The sequence below is a fragment of the Nicotiana tabacum genome, chromosome 2 (assembly GCF_000715075.1).
Source record: "Nicotiana tabacum cultivar K326 chromosome 2, ASM71507v2, whole genome shotgun sequence".
NCBI lineage: Eukaryota > Viridiplantae > Streptophyta > Magnoliopsida > Solanales > Solanaceae > Nicotiana > Nicotiana tabacum.
In genome coordinates, this window is record NC_134081.1 from 35,911,369 (window position 1) to 35,929,127 (window position 17,759).

The following is a 17,759-nucleotide window of genomic DNA, read 5'->3' on the forward strand; positions in this document are numbered from 1 at the left end:
TCTAAAGTTCTTTTAGGCTAATCCTGAATCATTTTACTTTTGAAACACCTTGGAATAGTTCACTATCTTGTGATCCTTTAGCTTTGTTTCTGAGAATACAAGCATGAACCTTCCTTGTAAACTTGTCAGTATTTCTTGTGATATTGTCTATGTGCTCTCGCTAGAACTATTGACTAGTTATAGTTTTAAGAGTTAAGTAATTAATTCCACGAGCAGTTTGTCACCTGTATGGTTAAGTTTGGAATCCATTTGTCTAAGTAAGTCATTTGGTGGGCCTGGTGTTGGGCCATATGTGTTGTTGGACCTGGGCATTTGATTCAGGAAGATTCTACTGTCCTTATGAGCCTGAGATTTGGGTTTGTTGGTTGGTGAGGCTGCTGAAGGCCCAGAAATTCACTGGGTTATTTTATAGCGGGCATGTACTATTTGAGGGGGGCTGCACTTATTTCATCCTGTATTTTTGTCATCTTTGAGTTTGTATAATTCCATTTTGGTCCTGTAACTTGTAATAACGAATAATTGGGGTGTTAGTGAAATTGGGGAATGGATGTACTTTGTTCTTGCATAAAGGGTAGAGAACATGCATATAGGGTCTACATGCTTTATTTGCTATCTTGTTAACTTGCTCTACTTCCGCACGCTAGTATAAATATTGTCTATAGGAAATCACACACTTCACTCAACTTGCCTCATACCTGACATTATTCAAAGCATGAATGTTTGACTAAATATTTTACCTGCTCTCATGTCTACTTCTGTTGTTTTATTATACTGCCGCCTAGATAGCATGCATATATGAATAAGTATGATAAAAGCGAGTTCAAATACCGCCTATTAGAAATCTAGCCTATAGGATACTATTATTCACCTGGAAAGCATGTCTATAGAATCAAACGCTGGTAATTCCGAGTTTTAATAGCTTTCACTGCCCATTGCGCAAACAACTTAGAAATCATGCCTATAGGATAGTGTCACTCACCTAAGACGCCTAAAATCAGTGCTAATAATCCCGAGTTCGCGAATAGTTTACTGCATCCTCGCATAAGTCATTTAGAACAATAATGATGAATATACGATACTGGAATTCAGAATCACCTAGAAACCATGCCTATAGGATTTTAAGTCTTGATTCTGAAACTGTGTACTGCCTAAACTGCCCGCGTGCATTTGTTGTTTATGTGTGGAGGCTAACTTGGGACTTTAATTGTCTTTATGTGAAGTCCTATCTGTTTTGAATGTCGCTTAGTTTTATTATTTTTAAGCAACATAGGAGAAGTCTAGAACTATCCAAATAGTAGGTCCAAAGCCTCCTAGACCATAGGTATGGGATGAGTAGTGCACGCATAGGATACAATTTAGAACTGAATTAGAGCGCCTTTAAGTAACAACTTCAACATAGTAATTGGGTAACAGGAGATGATAGCACTACTAGAAATAAGGCCTATGACAACCCTTCTAAAACCGTTGCAGTAAATACACTAACCGACCCTATAGAGCTACTGGGACGGTTTAGGACTCGATCCACTACAAAAAAATAACGTTTAGCGACGGACGTATTCCATCACTAAACATGTTCAATTCGTCGCTAAACTGCTTTAGCGACGAATTAGCGAAGGATTTAAGTTGGTCTCTAAAATGCTCGTAGCTAAGCTCATAGCGACGAAAAATACAAAACCGTCGGAGATCTAGCGACGGATTACCGACGCAGTATATCCATAGCAAAGTTTAGCAACCGAAAACACTGTCGCTATTTTGGGTTGTTTCGTCGCTATTTTGACTAATTTTGTCGCTACAATTCATAACAAAATTTGTCGTTTGTTCTTATTAGCAACGAAATAATCCGTCGCTAGTTTTTCCTGCTTTTAGCGATAAAAATCTTTTGTCGTCAATCCGTCGCAAGATTTAATTTAATGCATTAATTTTAGCTACTAAAAATATCTGTCGCTAATTGTTTTTTAAATTTATTTATTTATTTATTATTTTAAATGTACCATGTTCAAGCATATTACATAAATGTGATTAAATACACTTAATTAAAAGTGATTGATATTAATATAAATTACATTCAACAAGGTCCAAAATATATAGCATAATGCATATAATTATATCGTTAAATACAAAACATCCACAAGCACCAACAATAAAGTCTAAACAAAATAGGCTAACTATGCGAGGCTGGTGAGTCACGGTCATCATCAGAACCCAATGCATGAACCTCATCAATGTTAGCAGCAGTAGAAGAGGTAGGAAGTGCCACATTCCACATCTGATGGGTGGTTGGTAAAATCAATATTTGGCTGATGTGAGGGTAAAGAAACTAATTCGCATACCCGCTCAACCATTACAGGAACTATATGATCTGTCAGTACAGGAATCAATCGTGTCACTAACTCATCTAGATTCCCTATCGGTGTTGATTGAGCATTTGAAGGTGTTGCTGAGGATGTTGCATTAGATCCAAAAGAGTCACGAAGATTCGGCCCGTAGTAGCATTTTGCTTGAGATCCAAGACCATATACTCTTCTTTTCTTTTCTTCTCCCGCAGCTTCGTAATATGCTTTACACCGATCAATATCAGATTCACTATATATTTTTTGCTGTAATATTTCTTGATAGTTTTCTTATAGAAGAGTTAATAATTAATGAAATTGAAACATTAAATAATATTGAGTATTCAATTTATAAAATGAAAAAAGATATGAAAGTAAAGTCAATAAAATTATTTAAAAAGTTGACTTACATGTGCGATTCGAGATTTCTCACCAATAAAAGATTTTTCATCATTACCATGTATATGGACGTTCAAATGTATCTCACTTGGTGTTGGATCTCGACCTTTTTTAACAGCCTTTACAAAATATATTCAATTCAAAAGATTGGCAAAAAGACGTTTGTATAAAAATGAGATTGAAAAATAACATAGAGAAAAGGAAGTAACTTAAGTAGAACAGAGAAACTAAAAACTAAACAAGTTCTCAAACAATAATTTCAAGCTCAGAATATTAAAAACAGAACAAGAGACAATCCGCAACTCACAACTTACCGAACTTAAAAAAGATTTACAAATTCGAATTAGTGCAAACTTAAGTGAGATTTTCAGATATTTTATATACACTTACAAGTCTCTTGCGATGCTCCCCAATACTGATAGAGCCACTCGTGTGAGTCCAGTGGCAACTCCGCTCCCACCACCACAACGATGTTTTGCATTTATTTCTGACTTTTCAACACACTTAGGATCTTTCCAAAGTCTCATCCAACTTTTCTACACATCATTTGGAATAGATTTCCGTTGCACCTCATTTGTTTTTAGTTTGCTAATGAAATCACTGTATCTTTTTACTTCCCTATGCCCCCATTGGTTTCACACAGCAGTATCAATTGAAGAATCCCAGTAAAATACCTTCTGAAATAATTTTGTAAAGTAATAACATTAATAAGTTACATATAAAAGTTAATATACTTTCTAAATTTAATTGTGATGGATTATACCTTGAATTCTCCAAAATAAAATCTTTTTTGTCTCAACTGAGACGCTTTTCCAGTTGATTCCATTAGGATCAAGTTCATGCTTGAAGGAATTAGTTATAAAGGTTCTAACCTGAACAAATTAGAAGACAGTATTTCAAAGTATACCATATATCAATATAACAATAAATAAAAAATAATAGTACAAGCATGGACTAACCCTATGGGAGAATTAGTAAGAAGCGTATGCGGCCCACGGGTACTGCTACATTCAACTTCGCATATTAGGTTGCTTTGAGAAGATGTACCCTCGCCTATTGTGTTGCTCTGATTAGGTATAATTGGAGATGGTTCCAAATTAATGGGTGGGTTACTACCATGGCCTGATATTTGAACTTGGTTGATGTGATCTGCTCCACCGGAGGAACAGGTGTCACCTTGTTGAGGACTAGTTGTGGGAATGGGAACAGTAGGCATGTTTTCACGAGTAGCACAATTACCCCTAACTAAAGATTTGCTTATACGGCCTGCACTATCTCGACCTCTCCCTCGAGGCATATCTACAAAATATATAAAACAAATAAAGAAGGATATGATACAATGCATATCTAATTGTATTATTCATCTAAAATTTATTAGCAAACAATAGGTTTTAATCACATTCTTTCTATGCAAAGTCAATCTATATTATTACAAGTAGTTTATGGCTACAATCACGCTCTAGATTATCCATGTTCCTATTTAATATTGAAATAAATAAATTATAGGTAAAGTGAATGCTTTCAGTACGGTATATAAAGAATAAAAGTACTGATCGACTAAGTGTACTCCTTACAAATTTGAACAATTTAAAAGATATCAACATACAACTACACTAAGATCACTCCTAATTTGAATCAATTCCCTTAACTTATACAATAAATACAGCGACAACGATTCACAGTTCCATCTTTTCACAAGATAATCATTCCCTTGCCAGTAATTGATCGGACATCCTGTACAAAAAAAAATTCAACTCTATTATTTCAAGTCTTTTGATTGTAATCTGGGAAGAGTTATTACTGTGATGACCCAAAAGGGTCATCTTATGTTTTAGAACTCGAATTTGTATTTTTAAGCCTTAAAAATCTCATTTTTACCCTCCTCGATTTGCGTGCATAGTCCTGACAGATTTTCGAAAAGCTTTTATGTTGAAAACTGATGAAAATAAGAATTTTTGCCTTAAAAGTTGATTTTAGTTGACTTCGGTCAATATTTTTGGTAAATGGGTCTGGATCCGTGCTTTGATGGTCCCGGTAGGTCCGTATCGAATTATGGGACCTGGGCGTATGCCCGGAATCGAATTTGGAGGTCCCTAGCTCAAGTTATGAATTTTTGATGAAAATAAAAAGTCTGAAAATTAATTGTTTTAAAGAGTTGATTGATGTTTGGCATTGTTAGTACCGGGTCCATATATTAGTTCCAGAGCCCGGTATAGGTTCATTATGATATTTAAGACATGTCTGTAAAATTTGGTGAGAAATGGAGTTGATTTGACGTGATTCGGACGTCCAGTTGAGAAATTAGAAGTTTTAAAGTGTTCTTGAGAATTTCATTTGATTTGGTACTAAATTTAGAGTTCTAGGTGTTATTTTGGCGAGTCGATCGCGCGAGCAAGTTCGTATGATATTTTTGGACTTGTGTGCATGTTTGGGTTGGAGCCCCGAGAGCTTGGGTGAGTTTCGGATAGGCCACGGGATGTTTTGGACTTGGGAAAAATTTAGTTTCTACAGATTCTGGTGTCTGTCATATCCTTCTTCGCGTTCGCGAAGGTCCTCTCGCAAACGCGAAGAGTAATCTGATAAGGCTGAGACTTCTTCTTCGCGAACGCGAAGGCCTTGTCACGAACGCGAAGTGATGGGAAATTTACCCTTCGCGAACGTGACAGGCTCAACGCGAACGCGAAGCATGTGGGGACCTGGGGGGGTGGTCGTTCCTTCAGCGCGAACGCGAGACATTCCTCGCGAACGCGAAGGCCAGAGGGGAGTGATCATAGCGAACGTGAGCTGGGCCTCGCGATTGCGAAGGCTTGGCAGCCAGTACTTTTCGCTAACGCGACAGTGCTCTCGCGAATGCGATGAACACTGTCGCCCAGCACTTAACAGAATCCAAAACGGGATTTTTGTCAAAAAACTCATTTTTCTCAAAAACCAAACGGTGAGGAGCGATTTTTCAAGAGTCATTCCTTCCCCAAATTGTTGGTAAGTGATTCTAAATAATTTTCTTTCAATTACCCATTACATTTCTTGAATTTTCAACCTAAAATCTAGAGTTTTCATGGTTAGGGTAGAAAATAGGGATTTCGGGATTTGGGGATTTAGACCTCAATTTAAGGTCTGATTCCAAAACTAATTACAGATTCGGGCTCGGGGGTGAATGGGTAAAAGGATTTTGGTCCGAACCTCGAGTTTTGACCAAGCGGGCCCAGGGTCGTTTTTTGACTTTTTGGAGAAAAATTTGGGAAATTTAATTTATGCAATATAATTGATTCCTTTAGCAATATTTGATATTATTGAGTCATTTTTAATAGATACGAGTGGTTTGGAGGTGAATTCCAAAGGAAAAGCTGTGATTGAGAATTAAGTGGCCTTCAGAGCGAGGTAAGTGTTGTGTCTAACCCTGACTTAAGGAAATTAGGAACCTTAGATTATTTGCTAAGTGAAATTTATGTGAGCGGCGTATATGTGAGGTGATGAGTACCTATGCGCCGCCAATTTACATGTTTTTCCATGTTTCTCTATTTTTTCTGATATTGTCTCATTCCTATGCCAAATTGCTACGTGTTATACTAGTGTTGTTTAAATTATCGTTCTTATCATGTTTACGGAATTTTCTGGTGATAATTGAGTTTTTATTTCAAAGTTAAGATTGATATTATGGAACCAAATATTGAAGTAAGGTTTGTACTTGTTATTCTATCTCCATGTTGTTATTTATGCATTACATTATGGTAAGGGAGAGTGTTAATGTACGAAGGGTGATGTCGTGCCGTATTGTGAGTATTAATGCACGAAGGGTGATGCCATGACATATTATGAGTGTTAATGCATGAAGGGTGATGCCGTGCCATATTGTGAGTGTTAATGCACGAAGGGTGATGCCGTGCCATATTGTGAGTGTTAATGCACGAAGGGTGATGTCGTGCCATGATATGAGAGTAAAAGCACGAAGGGTGATGCCATGCCATTTTTATTAATTTTATGGTGAGATTGAGAGAAAAAGCACGAAGGGTGATGCCGTGCATTCTTCTTTACTGTATTCACTATTCCTGTTGATTCATGGTATATTGACTGCTCCGGTGATCATTCTATTATAGTTCTTTATCTTGTATTCCCCTCAGTATGTCTCCCCTCCCGACATTTCATGTTTAGTTCTTCATTCCTGTTATTTGCGTATACACTGTTAAATTGTACAGGTTGATTGAAGGTGCCTTGACTTAGCCTCATCACTACTTCGTCGAGGTTAGGCTCGACACTTACCAGTACATGGGGTTGGGTGTACTGATGTTGCACTCTGCACTTTCTGTGCAGATTTTGATACCGGCTCAGGTTATTCGAGATTTGCTATTGGTCCGCTGTCCGGAGACTCAAGGTAGATCTGTCGGTATTCACAAACCTTGAAGTCCCCGTCTATCTTTTTATGTCCTACTGTTTTCTTTCATTCACACAGTTGTATTTCTTTCAGACTATTACTTGTAGTAAGTTCTAGAATGCTCGTGAATTATGACTCCAGATTCGGGTGGTAGTAGTTAATACAGATTTATGATATTCTGCACTTGTTATATTTCATCGTAGTTAATTATTGCTAATTACTGAACGGAAATAAGGAATTGGTAAATGATTCTCTAACGTTGGCTTGCCTAGTAAGTGAAATGTTAGGCGCAATCACGGTCCCGTCGGTGGAAAATTTCGGGTCGTGACAATTACAATGATACTTCGATAGATTAAAGAATTCAGAGCTCTGAGAACTTTACGAGGAACCAGACAAACTATTGCAATTCATTTCTATGTAAGCTATCATCATGCTGCATCTAGTGCAGAAACTGAGTAACATCAATTAGAAGAAATTGCCCAAAACAACAAAGATCTCATAAAACTTCTATTAAACAAGATAAATGATCACCTTTGCAAATCTGAATCTATCTTTTCCAGAACGGACACTATAGCAAAAAAGTTAACCTATTCAACTATCACATGGCAAGACATCTCCATTTCTTTCAAAAGTCCTTTTTAAACTGAAACATAAGGAAGAAAAAGTGTTAGAATCCCAAAATGATGGCAACTTGTCTTATTCTTTTTTGCAACTCATTTAAAAGCAAAAATTAAATAAGTAAAGGCAAAGTCATGGCTACATTACCACTTATAAGTGTTAGGAATGTTAGCATCCATCTTGCAGTGACATAAAACATACCAGGAAGGGATAAAACAGAGCAATACTTTTATAATATCATAACTATAGTCGACAAAGATCCTTAACAATTTAACAACTCTAGTCCATAGAGTATCTCAAGAAAAATAAGCTAATTTGTTAAGAGTTTATTTTTACAGTATCACTATTGTGGTACTGGAAAGGCCTCGTGGAAATGGATAAGATAATTTTCTTTCATTCTAACAGATGAGAAGACAAGTAAAATCTAACATCATTGATTCTAAATGGTAAAAAGAATATCTGATCAAGAATTTTTCATACACTCTAAGGTTACAATAATTCTTTAACAATAGTTACTAGTATAATACACAAAGAATCTCACGAATGGATAAGCTAATTTGCTTTCTTCAACCAATGAGGAGCTAATCAAGTATAAAATCATTAACTACAACAAGTAAAACCAGATGTGATAAAGAATTTTTATACATTCTGATGTTACCAAAATTCTTACACAATATATATAACTCACAATATCTACACCAATTTTAACAGCATTATAGGGGCATCCAATTATAAAAAGGTGTACCAATTATAAAAATGTGTACCAATTCTCTTTAATAACAACAAACTGAACCTTTCAAATTTTTATAAATTTGATGTCAAAAATTCAAGGCTAAATGATGTCTCAAAACATCATTTCAGGCCTATAGACAAGGTTGGTGAAATAAATTGGTCTAACTGAAATGTAACAATAAATTTAACAAACCCAAATAATTAAATTCAACTGACCTTATGGAACTATTCAACGTCTGCACATTCTTTAATAACACCAAAAGCAACTAAAGAGAAAAGAGGAAAATTTGATAAAGCTTACTTTCACAAAAGGAGTGAAAATTGAAATAGGCCGCACGAATAATAGATTGAACAATGCCAATCTGTAATGAAACAACCACAACAATATATATCAAAACACATGCATTTAAACCCTAGAACACACACAGCGTAATTCCCAACGGTAGAGGCTATCATTCTAAACATCAAATATTCAACAACAGAAGTAATTAAAAAGAAACGGGATGAAATTAAAAATATATAAAAAATAAATCACTGAACGAATTATTTAGAAATATTCGGATAAGATTGATAGTTGGTGAAGAAAAATATATAGGAGTAACAAAAATAACAAAAGTTGGTGATACCAGAATTACCATGGTGGCAGAAAAAAAAAAAATACATGGTAGCAGAAAAAGATATAGATATAAAAATTAATGTGGAGATAGAGAGAGATGAGTTAGGATTACCTCAAGACGGTGGCCGGCGATGGTGGAAGAGAAGGGAAAGTGCGGCAATGGTATATGAGCCTTAGGTTCACACCCAATTTGTTGGATTGGAAGCAAGAATCTCACATTGTTGAAGATGGGAGCAAGTGGGTGAGTTTGATAGAGAGAGAGAATGTGAGTCTGTAAGCAGATTTGTGCCCTAGATAAACTTTAATTTTAAAAAGGAATAGCGATGGAAATAGCTACGGCAATAATTTTGTTGCTAATAATAACTTGGGCAAAATTATTTTTAAGAATTGAGCGACGGAATTTCCGTCACAATTAAATTTTGGAATATTTTGATAAGCAAAATAAACATAGCGACAAAGTTTTTGTCGTTAAATCCGTCGCTATATTTTAATATTTTTTGTCGCCCCACTTTTGTCGCTAATTTTGTAGGTAAATAAAGGCGCCAATTTTTAGTGACAGATGTAAATTTTTTCCGCTAATCCATCGCTATATTTGGTATTAAATCTTTTGTAGCTTATTTGACGATAAACAACAAAATTCGTCGCTAATCCGTCACTAAACGCTATTTTCTTGGTACTGTTCCCGGATTCAGTGTTACCATAGGTCTATTAGAACGGTTATATGGAACGGTTACAAAACCGTCCCCATATATAGCTATTGTAACAGTTATAAAACCGTTACATCAATCTGTGGAACGGTTTTGTTCTGTTGGGACAGTTATAAACCGTTCAGATATATTTGTGCCAGCGATATTTTAAGGCTATCACAACGGTTTTTATAATATATTGTAACGGTTTGTTGATCTATTACAACAATTATCTATAGTCTATTGCAACAGTTATTAGGGGCTCCTATTATTGTTTGCTAGGTATCACGACCCGGAATTTCCACCGTCGGGACCGTGATGGCGCGTAATATTTCACTTGCTAGGCAAGCCAACGTTAGAGAATCAACAAACCAATCCTTTTTTCATTCAGTAATTAACAAAAATTAGATACGATGAAATCTAGTGAGTGCGGAATAGTATAAAAACGGGCTTAATTACTACCACCCGGATCTGGAGTCATAATTCACGAGCATTCTAGAATTTACTACAAGTAATAATCTGAGAGAAATACAATTGTTTGAATGAAAGAAACAGTAAAACAGAAAAGATATAGGTGGACTTCAAGGTCTGTAAACGCTGACAGATCTACCTTGAGTCTCCGGATAGCGGGTCCAACAGCAAAAATCTCGATCAACCCAAGCCGCTACCAAAATCTGCACAGAAAGTGTAGAGTACAGTATCAGTACAACCGACCCCATGTACTGGTAAGTGTCGATCCTAACCTCGACGAAGTAGTGACGAGGCTAAGGCAAGGCACCTACAAATCAACCTGTACAATTTAACAATGTATATACAAATAACAGTAATGAAGAGCTAGACATGAAATATCGGGAGGGGGAAACATGATGGGGGAAATATGAGATAAAGAACTACAATAGAATAATAACTGGAACAACCAAAATACTATGAATCAACAGGAACACGAATACAGTAAAGGAAAAATGCATGGCATCACCCTTCGTGCTTTTACTCTCAACCTCACCATAAAATCAATAGAAACGGGACGGCATCACCCTTCGTGCATTAACTCTCATATCATGGCACAGCATTACCCTTCGTACATGAACACTCACAATATGGAACGGCATCACCCTTCGTGCTTTTACACTCACAATATGGCACGACATCACCCTTCCTGCATTAACACTCTCCTTTACCATAATACAATGAACAATTAACAACAGGGAGATAGAATAACAAGTTCAAGCCTTACTTCAATATTTAGTTCCACAACATCAATCTCAACTTTGAAATAAATATTCAATTATCACTAGAAGATCCGTAAACATGATAAGAACGATTAATTTAACAACATTAGTCTAAACACATAGCAATGAGGCATGGGAAAGAGACAATATAAGAAAAATAGAAGAAACGGGGAAAACAGGTAAATTGGCGGCGCATAAGTACTTGTCACCTCACATATACGCCGCTCACATGAATTTCACATAGCAATTAATCTGAGTATCCTAATTTCCTCAAGTCAGGGTTAACCAAGACACTTACCTCGCTTCGAAGGCCACTTAATACTCAATCACAGCTTTTTCCTCTAGAACCCACCTCCAAACCACTCGTATCTATTCAAAAACAACTCAATAATATCAAATATTGCTAAAGGAATCAATTACATTGCATAAATTTGGATTTCCCAAATTTTCCTCCAAAAAGTCAAAAATCGACCCCGGGCCCGCTTGGTCAAAACCCAAGGTTTGGACCAAAATCTATTTACCCATTCACCCCCAAGCCCGTACATATAATTGGTTTTGGAATCCGACCTCAATTTGAGGTCTAAATCCCCAAATTTTCAAAATCCCTAGTTTCTACGCAAATCGCCTAATCCTACCATGAAACCCTAGATTTTAGGTTGATAATTCATGACATGTAATGGGTAATTGAAAGAAAATAGTTTAGAATCACTTACCAACACTTTGGGGAAGAAAATGACTCTTGAAAATCGCCTCTAACCCGTTTGTTTTTATGAAAAGTTGGAAAAATGGCTTAATCCCGTTCTTGATTCTGTTTTAAGTGTTGGGCGACAGTGTTCATCGTGTTCGCGAGGACACTGTCGCGTTCGCGAAGAGCAGAGCTGCTAAGCCTATGCGTTCGCGAGTCCCCCTTCACCTTCGCGAAGGCTACTCCCCCTGGCTTTCGCGTTCGCGAGACCTTGCTCGCGTTCGCGATGAAGGAAGACTGACCCTGTCTGGTGCCTAACACTACGTATTCACGATGAGCCGGTCGCGTTCGCAAAGGGTAAAGCCCCCATCGCTTCGCGTTCATGACCAGGCCTTCGCATTCGTAAACAAGAACATTCAGCCATCCCAATTTCTACTTCGCATTCGCGAGAATGCCTTCGCGAACGCGAAGAAGGAAACCAGAAGGCACTGAAACTGCAGAAATTAGATTTTTCCTAAGTCCAAAACAACCCGTAGCCAATCTGAAACTCACCCAAGCCCTCGGGGCTCCAAACCAAACATGCATACAAGTCTAAAAATATCATATGAACTTGCTCGCGCGATCAAATCGCCAAAATAACACCTAAAACTACGAATTTAGCACCAAATCAAATAAAATTCTCAAGAACACTTTAAAATTTCTATCTTCACAACCGGACGTCCGAATCACGTCAAACCAACTCCGTTTCTCACCAAATTTCACAGATAAGACATAAATATTATATTGGACCTATACCGGGCTCCGGAACAAAAATACGGACTCGGTATCAACAAGGCCAAACATCAACCAATTCTTAAAAACAATTAAATTTTCAAACTTTTAATTTTCATCAAAAATTCATAACTCGAGCTAGGGACCTCTAAATCCGATTCCGGGCATACGCCCAGGTCTCATAATTCGATACGAACCCACCGGGACCGTCAAAATACGGATTCGGGCATGTTTACCAAAAATGTTGGCCGAAGTCAACTCAACTGAAGTTTTAAGGCAAAAATTCCTGTTTTTATCAGTTTTTAACATATAAGCCTTCCGGGCCAATACCCGGACTGCGCACGCAAATTGAGGAGGGTAAAATGAGATTTTTAAGGTTTAAGAGCGCAGAATCGAGTTCTAAAACATAAGATGGCCTTTTGGGTCATCACATTCTCCACTTCTAAAACAACTGTTCGTCGTCGAACGGACATAGAAAAGTACCTGGGCTTGTGAAAAGGTGGGGATATCTACTCCGCATATCGGACTCGGACTCCCAAGTGGCTGCCTCAAAAGGCTGACCTCTCTACTGCACTCGAACCGAAGGGTAACTCTTTGATCTCAACCAGCGAACTTGCAGGGCTAGAATAGCTACCGACTCCTCCTCGTAAGTCAAATCCTTATCCAACTGGATAGAGCTGTAATCTAACACATGGTATGGATCGTCGTTATACTTTCGAGGCATGGACACATGGAATACCGGATGAACAACTGCTAAACTAGGTGGCAATGCAAGCCTGTAAGCCACCTCTCTCACTCTCTCCAGAATCTCAAAAGGTCTGATATACCTAGGGCTCAACTTGCCCTTCTTTCCAAACCTCATTACACCCTTCATGGGTGATACCCGAAGCAATACTCTCTCCTCGACCATGAATGCAACATCATGAACCCTGCGGTCAGCATAACTCTTATGCCTGGACTGAGCTGTGCGAAGTCTATCCTGAATAATCTTGACCTTATCCAAGGCATCACGTACTAAGTTTGTGCCCAACAACTGAGCCTCCCCCGGCTTGAACCACCCAACTGGAGACCGGCACCGCCTACCATATAGTGCCTCATAGGGAGCCATATGAATGCTTAACTGATAGTTGTTGTTGTAGGCGAACTCTGCAAGGGGAAAGAACTGATCCCACGATTCTCCGATTTCTATAACATATGCGCGGAGCATATCCTCCAGGATCTGAATAGTACGCTCGGACTGCCCGTCCGTCTGAGGATGGAATGTTGTGCTCAACTCAACCCGCGTACCCAACTCACGTTGTACTGCTCTCCAGAAGTGCGGGTGAACTGCGTACCTTGATCAGAAATGATGGACACGGGCACACCATGAAGACGATTGATCTCGCGAATGTAAATCTTTGCCAACCGCTCCAAGGAATAGGTAACTGCCACAGAAATAAAATGCACTGACTTAGTCAGCCTGTCCACAATGACCCAAACTGCATCGAACTTCCTCTGAGTCCGTGGGAGTCCAACAATAAAATCCATAGTGATACGCTCCCACTTCCACTCAGGAATCTCTATCTTCTAAAGCAAACCACCAGGTCTCTGATGCCCGTAATTTACTTGCTGGCAATTTAGACACCGAGCTACATATGCAACTATGTCTTTCTTCATTCTCCTCCACCAATAATGCTGCCGCAAGTCCTGATACATCTTGGCGGCGTCTGGATAAATAGAATACCGGGAACTGTGGGCCTCCTCAAGAATCAACTTATGAAGTCCATCCACATTAGGCACACAAATACGACCATGCATCCTCAAAACTCCGCCATATCCAATAGTAACTTGCTTGGCACCACCATGTCGCACTGTATCTATAAGGACAAGTAAATAAGGATCGTCATCCTACCGATCTCTGATGCGCTCAAACAAAGAAGACCGAGCAACTGTATAAGCTAGAACACGGCTGGGCTCAGAAACATCCAACCTCACGAACTGGTTGGCCAGGGCCTGAACATCCAATGCAAGTGGTCTCTCACCAACTGGAATATAAGCAAGGCTACCCATACTAGTTGGCTTTCTACTCAAAGCATCGGTCACCGCATTGGCCTTCCCGGGATGATACAATATGGTGATATCATAGTCTTTTAATAGCTCCAACCACCTCATCTGCCTCAAATCGATCTCCTTCTGATTGAACAAATACAACAAGCTCCGATGATCCGTGAATAACTCACATGGCACGCCGTAAAGATAGTGCCTCCAAATCTTCAACGTGTGAACAATGGCTGCCAGCTCTAGATCATGCATAGGGTAATTTTTCTCGTGAACCTTCAGCTGTCGCGAATCATATACAATAACCTTGCCATCCTACATCAATACTACAACCATACCAACACGAGATGCATCACAATATACTGTATAAGATCCTGAACATGAGGGTAACACCAATACCGGTGCCGTAGTCAAAGCTGTCTTGAGCTTCTGGAAACTCGCCTCACACTCGTCTGACCACCTAAACGGGGCACCTTTCTGGGTCAACCTGGCCAACGGGGCTGCTAGGGATGAAAACCCCTCCACAAACCGACGGTAATAACGTGCCAATTCGAAGAAACTACGGATCTCTGTAGCTGATGTGGGTCTAGGCCAGTTCTGAACTGCCTCAATCTTCTTAGGATCCACCTGAATACCCTCTGCTAATACAACGTGACCCAAGAAAGCAACTGAACTCAACCAAAACTCACATTTTGAGAATTTAGCATATAACTGGCTGTCTCTCAGAGTCTGAAGAACGATCCGAAGGTGCTGCTCATGCTCCTCTCGGCTGTGGGAGTAGATCAAGATATCATCAATAAACACAATCACAAAGGAATCTAACTAGGTCTTGAACACCCGGTTCATCAAATCCATAAATGTTGTTGGGGCATTGGTCAGCCCAAATGACATCACTAGAAACTCATAATGCCCATACCGAGTTCGTAAAGCTGTCTTAGGAACATAGGATGCCCTAATCCTCAACTGATGGTAGCCAAATCTCAAATCAATCTTCGAAAACACCTTGGCACCCTGAAGCTAATCAAATAAATCATCAATACTCGGCAATGGATACTTATTCTTAATGGTGACTTTGTTCAACTGCCGATAATCTACACACATCCTCATCGATCCATCTTTCTTCTTCACAAACAACACAGGTGCACCCCAGGGCGAGACACTAGGTCTAATGAAGCCCTTATCAAGAAAATCTTGCAACTGTTTCTTCAATTCTTTCAACTCTGGCGGGGCTATGCAGTATAGCGGAATGGAAATGGGCTGAGTGCCCGGGGCCAAAGCAATACAGAAATCAATATCCCTGTCGGGTGGCATCCCTGGCAAGTCTGCAGGAAACACCTCTGGAAACTCACGAACAACTGGCACTGAATCCATGGAAGGAACCTCCGCACTAGAATCGCGGACATAAGCCAGATAAGCTAGACACCCGTTCTTGACCATATGCCGAGCCTTCACATAAGAGATAACCCTGCTGGTAGAATGGCCAAGAGTCCTTTTCCACTCTAATCGAGGCAACCCCTGCAAGGCTAAGGTCACCGTCTTGGCATGACAATCTAATATAGCATGATAAGGTGACAGCCAATCCATACCCAGTATGACATCAAAATCAACCATATCGAGAAATAGAAGATGTACACGAGTCTCAAGACTCCAAATAGTGACCACACACGAATGATAAACATGATCTACAACAATAGCATCTCCCACTGGTGTGGACACATACACAGGGGCACTCAAGGAATCACGTGGCACAACCAAATATGAAGCAAAATAGGATGACACATAGGAGTAAGTAGACCCCGGATCAAATAGAGCTGAAGCATCTCTACTGCAAACTGAAACAGTACCTGTGATAACAGCATCATATGACTCAGCCCCAGGCCTGGCTAGGAAAGCATAACACCGGGGCTGGGCCCCACCACTCTGAACTATGTCCCTGGGACGGCCTCTAACTGGATGGTCTCCACCTCTAACGGCCTGACCTCCACCTCTAACAATCTGGCCTCTACCTCTAGCTGTCTGAACCCTGCCTCTAGCTGGCTGAGCAGGTGGTGCAACCACCTGGCGCCGGAACCATGGCATGAGAACTCTGATACTGTGAGTTGCCCGTTGCCCCAGGGCAAAATCTAGCAATGTGCCTCGAATCACCACAAGTATAAAATGCCATCGGCTGCTGTGACTGCTGACCCTGAAACTGACCCTGTCGACCTGAGTAACCACCCTGATAACTCTGGAGTGGAGGTGCACTAATAGGAGCTGGTGGTGCACTATAGGCTAGCTGGTCAGAATAATGCATGTGAGGGCCACGACCACCTGAGGCACCGTGGGATGCCTGGAGTACTGAATAAAATGGCCTGGGAGGATGGCCTCTACCAAAAGTACCCCTGCCTCTAGATGAGGCACCGCTGAACTCACCGGAATAATGAGATCTCTTGTCAGACCCCTGATTTCCCTGAGCAAGAACCATCTCTACTCGTCTGGCAACATTAGCTTCCGCCTGAAAAGAAAGCTCATTCCCAGTCTCCTTAGCCATCTGCAATCTGATAGGCTGAGCAAGTCCATCAATAAACCTCCTCACCTCTCTCTCTCTCTCTCTCTCTCTCTCTCTCTCTCTCTCTCTCTCTCTCTCTCTTGGTGGAAGCAGAAGAATAGCATGATGGGCTAAATCCACAAAACGGGTCTCATACTGAGTAACTGTCATACTGCCCTGCTGGAGACGCTCAAACTGACGGCGACGCTCCTCTCTCAATGTGATAGGCAGAAACTTCTCTAGGAAGAGCTTAGAGAATGGGTCCCAAGTAAGAGCAGGCGACCCAGCTGGTATGGTCAACAAATAATCTCTCCACCATTTCTTGGCGGAACCAGTCATCTGAAATGCAGCAAAATCGACCCCATTGGTCTCCACAATACCCATGTTCCGTAGAACCTCATGACAGTTGTCAAGATACTCCTGGGGATCCTCTGAAGTAGCACCACTGAAGTGAACTGGGAAGAGCTTGGTAAAACCTGTCCAATCTCCACAAATCCTTAGAAGACATAGCTGGCCCATCTCCGGCCTGTACCGCAACAACCAGCTGAACTACTCCAACTGGCTGAGCTGTTGGAGCTTGATACTGGGGAGCTATCTGCTCCGGAGCAGGAGTATTGGGAGTCTCGGCTCCTCCTCTAGCCTGCGAGACTGTTGGTGCCATGGGAAATGCACCAGTCTGTAAAACACTCTCCATAAGGCCCACCAAACGGACCAAGGCATCCTGAAGTACTAGGGTGGTAATGAACCCCTCCAGAACCTG

General features: G+C 40.0%; 1 pseudogene; it reads right to left on the minus strand.

Annotated features, from left to right (window-relative positions):
• Positions 1–2,161: 2,161 nt before the first annotated feature.
• Positions 2,162–4,201, minus strand: LOC107816523 (uncharacterized; annotated as a pseudogene).
• Positions 4,202–17,759: the final 13,558 nt, after the last annotated feature.